Source organism: Heteronotia binoei, chromosome 1 (assembly GCF_032191835.1).
Source record: "Heteronotia binoei isolate CCM8104 ecotype False Entrance Well chromosome 1, APGP_CSIRO_Hbin_v1, whole genome shotgun sequence".
Classification (NCBI taxonomy): Eukaryota; Metazoa; Chordata; class Lepidosauria; order Squamata; family Gekkonidae; genus Heteronotia; species Heteronotia binoei.
This window is the reverse complement of record NC_083223.1, coordinates 267,829,642-267,835,641: the sequence shown is the minus strand read 5'-3', so window position 1 is coordinate 267,835,641 and position 6,000 is coordinate 267,829,642. Positions and strand designations below refer to the sequence as shown.

At 51.7% G+C, this 6,000-nt stretch overlaps 1 protein-coding gene across 1 annotated transcript in view; it reads left to right on the top strand.

The window, feature by feature from the left end:
* The first annotated feature begins 4,652 nt into the window (after nucleotides 1-4,652).
* The window catches only part of ATP8B2 (ATPase phospholipid transporting 8B2), an 83,318-nt gene continuing 81,970 nt past the window's right edge, over nucleotides 4,653-6,000 (top strand). The window contains exon 1 of the mRNA XM_060255737.1: nucleotides 4,653-4,793. The gene's annotated coding sequence lies outside the window, so the exon portion shown is untranslated. The remainder of the gene's footprint in view (nucleotides 4,794-6,000) is intronic.

Genomic DNA, 6,000 nt, shown 5'->3' with positions numbered 1-6,000 from the left:
TTGACTCCATTGCGTTTGTTGAAACGGGTGTTGAGCGATGGAGACCTTGGAGAATATGATACAATCAATTTTCGGTCTGCTGGGGACTGGTGAAATGGAAGGAGAAAATATCTTTTTGTGCCCCTGAAAACCCCTTCTGGAAGTCTTCACTGCCTCTACATATAGGTTTAGAAAGAGCACTCTGTTAGAGAATATATCGCATATGTTTTCTGTGGTTTCAATATCTTTGAGACTGATTATCATGTATCTTTAAATATACCACATGTTTATTATCTACCGTATTTTGTTCCCAGTGAGCAAGGCTTTCTTTTGCAGCAGGAACTCCTTTGCATATTAGGCCGCATCTCCCAATCCTCCAAGAGCCAATCCTCTAAGAGCTTACAGGGCTCTTCGTACAGGGCCTACTGTAAGCTCCAGGAGGATTGGCTGCATCAGGGGGGCGTGGCCTAATATGCAAAGAAGGTCCTACTAGAATTCCATCCCTGGGCCACACACCCCTGATGTAGCCATTCAACAGCTTACAGTTCTCTTCGTACAGGGCCTACTGTAAGCTCCAGGAGAATTGGCTACATCAGGGGGGCGTGGCCTAATATGCAAAGGAGCTCCTGCTAGAATTCCATCCCTGGGCCACACACCCCTGAGGTAGCCATTCAAGAGCTTACAGGGCTCTTCGTACAGGGCCTACTGCAAGCTCCAGGAGGATTGGCTGCATCAGGGGGTGTGGCCTAATAGGCAAAAGAGTTCCTGCTACAAAAAAAAAGCCCTGCCAGTGAGGTATCTTTTTCTGCTTATTGTACCTTGGTGACTCATGGGGCCTTTTTTTATTTTTTGTTATCTCCTGGGCATGTCACTGGGGGTGTGCAGGCTGGCCGGCTCTAGACTGTCTGGCACCCTAGGCAAGGCTAATGTCCGGTGCACCCTGCCTCCCCCTCGCTGATAACCTCACTGAGTCACATGGAGGGCACTCAATTTTGAGCCCCTAGAAGTCCGGCGCCCTAGGCAGTAACCTAGTTTGCCTAGTGGCAGTGGGAGGTATCTGTGAGTTTCCCGCATTGTGCAGGGGGTTGGACTAGATGATCCTAGAGGTTCCCTTCCAACTCTAGGATTCTATGACTAACTAGATGCAACCTTGAAGCTCACAATCTCCTTTCTCTTCCTCCCTCACAACAGACACTCTGTGAGGTGGGTGGGGCTGAGAGAGCTCTGACAGAAGCTGCCCTTTCAAGGACAATTCCTGCGAGAGCAATGGCTGACCTGAGGCCATTTCAGCAGCTGCGAGTGGAGGAGTGGGGAATCAAACCCGGTTCTCCCAGATAAGAGTCCGCGCACTTAACCACTACACCAAACTGGTCTTGAACTCAGAAGGTCTTGAATTCAGTCCCTGGCAGCTACAGGATATCTTGGGCAGCCTCCGTATCTGGAAAGGCCTTCTCTGCCCCTGCAGGCAGGAGGAGCTGATATTGAGTTAGATGGACCAGTATTCTGACTCTGTTATCAGGCGGCTTCACAGGTTAAGAACGTAAGAGAAGCCATGTTGGATCAGGCCAATAGCCCATCCAGTCCAACACTGGGTCACACGGTGGCCAAAGCTCAGGTGCTATCAGGACTTCCATCAACACAGCCAGAACTCCAGAAGCAGACTTTCTACGGGTTGGTTTGTCATTGCCTTCCCCAGTCATCTACATTCCCCCCCAGCAAGCTGGGTACTCATTTGACCGAGCTCGGAAGGATGAAAAGCTGAGTCAAACTGGAGCCGGCTACCTGAACGAGCTTCCGCTGGGATCGAACTCGGGTCATGAGCGGAGAGCTCTGACTGCAGTACTGCAGCTTTATCACTCTGCACTTGGAGAAACGTCGACTGCGGGGTGACATGATAGAGGTTTACAAGATAATGCATGGGATGGAGAAAGTAGAGAAAGAAGTACTTTTCTCCCTTTCTCACAATACAAGAACTCGTGGGCATTCGATGAAATTGCTGAGCAGAAAGGTTAAAACGGATAAAAGGAAGTACTTCTTCACCCAAAGGGTGATTAACATGTGGAATTCACTGCCACAAGAGGTGGTGGCAGCCACAAGTATAGCCACCTTCAAGAAGGGTTTAGATAAATATATGGAGCACAGGTCCATCAGTGGCTATTAGCCACAGTGTATGTGTGTATATAAAATTTTTTGCCACTGTGTGACACAGAGTGTTGGACTTGATGGGCCGTTGGCCTGATCCAACATGGCTTCTCTTATGTTCTTATGCACCACAGGGCTCTCCCTGTGTATTTAGGGGGCGGCATTTGTGTATTCTTTGCATTGTGCAGGGGGTGGGACTAGATCACGCAACTCTATAATTCTACAAAGTCCAACACTCTGTTTCACACAGTGGCCAAAACCCAGGTGCCATAAGGGCACATAGCATATAAAAATGCACATTTACAAGTCCCATTTGCAAATGAAAATCCACAAGAGAGAGAGAATACAAAAACAAAGGATCCGTCTTGCCAACTGGAAACGTCATTTTGCCTTTTCTTGGGCGTGAAGCTGTGGACACGTCTTGTATTGTACTTTAATGAAAATCTGACACCATCAGATAAAATTGCCATTTTGATGTTTAAAGGCGAGGACAGATGCTCAGCTCACAGCGATGGAGGGAGACAGCAGGCAATGGGGCATGAGTTTGCCGGCAAAACTGGATGCATGGCTGTTTTACACTGGCAGTGGTCTTGGGGGTCATTAAGCAGAAAGGCAAGGGATAGATAAATAACGTAGGAAAATAAATAAAGCGATGGGATGCCTTACTCGGTCCAGCTCCAGTCTTTGTAAGGGACAGGGGGAAGGGGACAGAATGGGAGGTCGAGTTTCCAACCTTCAAGTGAGGAACAGGAGAGAACCGTGTTCTACTAAGAATAAATTAGTTATGTGAAGTTGTTTCTGAACAATGCTGAAACCCTTTGCAGGATACACTTCTGAAAACGAGATGCAATAAATGCAGGATGTCTCATCATCTTCAGTGCTTAGCACTACACCGTTTATAATGTGCAACAAACATTCTTGTAGTTTACAACATACATTTACGTAAAGGCAATTGCCAATTTACAATTTAATGAAAGAGTCAACTCAGAACGAAGACTCCAAAAGGCGCAAAGTCCTGATAGATGCGAAAAAGCCTCTCCACATCAGTGATGATGTTGCCAACGAAGTCAAGGTTACTTTGCAGAAAATTAAGGCAATGTCTTTCTACGTGTAGCTGATACGAAGCGCAGCTGATAACACGTTCCCTAGGTTTGCAAAGCCGTGTTTCGGTGTCAGCCTTCATCTGATCGTTCACTTCATATTATCCGAGAACCGTTAATGCCCTTTGGAGAAATTGACTGACTGCACTTATACCGCTGTGAGCATTGGTTCCAGATCGTAGTTTTCGGAAGTATATCCTGCAAAGGGTTTCAGCATTGTTCAGAAACAACTTCACATAACTGATTTATTCTTTAGTAGAACACGGTTCTTTCCTGTTCCTAACCTCACTGTATTCGTCCCTCTTGGTTTTCACAACCTCCATGTGGGGCCTGGAGCCCTCCCACCATTCCAGCTGATCCCCCACCCCTGCACTGATAATGTCACTGAGTCACATTGGGGGCCACCCGATTTGGTGCCCCCGGAAGGCCAGCGCCCTAGGCAATCACCTAGTTTGCAAAAAAAAAAAGTCTGGGTGGAAGGGTACACTATTGCAGCGGCCAACGGTAGCTCTCCAGATGTTTTTTGCCTACAGCTCCCATCAGCCCCAGCCGTTTGGCCATGCTGGCTGGGGCTGATGGGAGTTGTAGGCAAAAAACATCTGGAGAGCTACCGCTGGCCGCCCCTGCACTCTTGCATTGTTGTTGTTATTTTGCCATCAAGTCACAGCTGACCTGGCGGCCCCTGTAGGGTTTTCAAGGCAAGAGACATTCCGAGAATAAATGTCAGATGTTTGAGAGTCGCAAGACGTGAATGTCAGATGTCTGAGAGCCGGAAGGAAGGCAGGCATAGATAGAGGAAGGGGAGGGAGAAAGAGGCGGCAAGAAAGCAACTTTAACGTTCAACGCATTCTCCAAGCCGCCGGCTGGCTGGGCTTGGCGAAGCGATTTCAAGAGGCAAATGCCTTCTCCGAGCTGGCCGGTGGGGGCTTCGAGAGCCACACCACCTCCGTGGAAGAACCACATGTGGCTCGCGAGCCGCCGTTCGGCCGCCCCTGCTGCGCTTAGAGGAAGGGTGGCAGAGGGCAGGCGAAGAGAGCTCCAACTTGGACGCTCCATCTCCGCCGGCTGCCTGGATTTCACCTGGGGGGGGGGGGAGGGAACTGCTCAACCGCCTTAGGGACCCCCAGGCCCTTCTCCTCCTGGAGCCCAGCGGGGGAGGCGTCCTCCTAAGGCGGGGGCGGGGAAATACCCGGGATGGCGGCCGGCTCCCCTTCCTCGCTTCCTCGCAGGCCACGCCGTGCGCCTTCTTCTCCTTCTCCTCCTCCCAGCCGCCGGAGCCGCTCGGGCTCCAAGCGGCCCCCGAGCTCGGCGGCCCCTTTCATCACTTCCGCCCCCCAATCCCTCCTCCTCCTTCTCCTCCTCCTCCCCGCCCGGGAACGCCAGCCGGGGCCGCCACAGCAGCAGCAGCAGCGAGCAGGGCGTCCGGAGCTGCAGGATGGGCCAGGGCGCACGGCAGGCCGGCGGAGGCCAGGGCGCACGGGCGCGGGCGGGCAGGGCGTAGCAGCGGCGCTGGCCGGGGGATGGAGCGCGGCGGCTGCGGCGGCGGGGAGCGCCCGGGGGCGGCTCGTTAAGGTGAGCTGGCTGGTTGGGATCTTATTATTATTTTATTTTTTTTGGGGGGGGGGTCTTTTGCAGGATTTGGGTTCGAATTCGGGCGAGTTCGAATTCAGTGGCGGCCCGGGCGAGCAGAGGGCCCCACCCACAACTATTGACTTTTTGTAAGAAATAAATGACGTGTTGGAAAAAAAAAAACACACGCAAGTGGGGGGACGGGGACGGAAAGGTACCGTTAAAAACTTTTTTTTGTTTTGTTAATGAAATGAAGGCAAGTCCATTTCCAGCCGTTGCGGTGTGTACCCAGGTTGTGCATTTGACTGGCGGGGTGCAGCGGATGTGAAATGTTAGATTCGGATTGCGTTTTCTCCAGGGGGAGCCGATCTCTGCCAGCTGGAGGTCGGTTGTCAAAGCGGGAGATCCCCAGGCCCCGCCTGGAGGCTGGCAACCCTAAATGCAATGTGAATTTTAGTTGCGTTACGGTAATAATATTGGAACCTCTGTTATATTTTCAAGCTACTAAAAGGACATTCGCTTCTTAAACGTATTGCCTAATGTTCAAGGGGGCCCATTTCATCAGGGGCCCATTTGCCATAGGGCAAGCTGACACCATGGCCAGCCTGCCACTGGGGGGGGGGGGGACCCCCGAGAGAGCCGCTTGCCCAGGCCAGCCTTGAATTCTGCCCCCTCTCCAAGAAGGGAAGAATTCCCCCTCCCCTGTGGCTGGTGCTTTTCTGGGACAGAAGAACTGCTGTTCTTTCCATGTGTTTCTCTCCCCCAAACTCTCATAATTTATACTTTAACGCCCCCTTCCCCTCATCTCTTTTTTGTTCTTCTGCACCCCCCTCAAAGCCCCCCGCCCCCCCAAATGAAGCTCGAAGCTCTTATCTCAAAGCCCCCCCCCCCCCCAAAATGAAGCTTCGATTGCCTTGGCTACCCCTAGCAAAGAACCCACCTCCCTTTTCTAAGCCTTGACACCCCCCCCCCCCCAATTTTTTATTTTAGGGTTTGGATCCTGCACTCCCTCCCCGCCTTCCACAGTTCTTCCCTGGACGAGGCTGTCCTCCCACCCCAAATGTTGGTACCTAAAACCTTGTCCCTCCCAGTCCTGAGTTCGGATCCTCTTCCTCCAATCCGCTGCTTGCCCCCGTGGCTTTCCCCAGGTCAAGTTGCCCCAATCAAAATCCTAATGCCTGGCCTTCTTATTGCTGCTCCTTGGCCACCC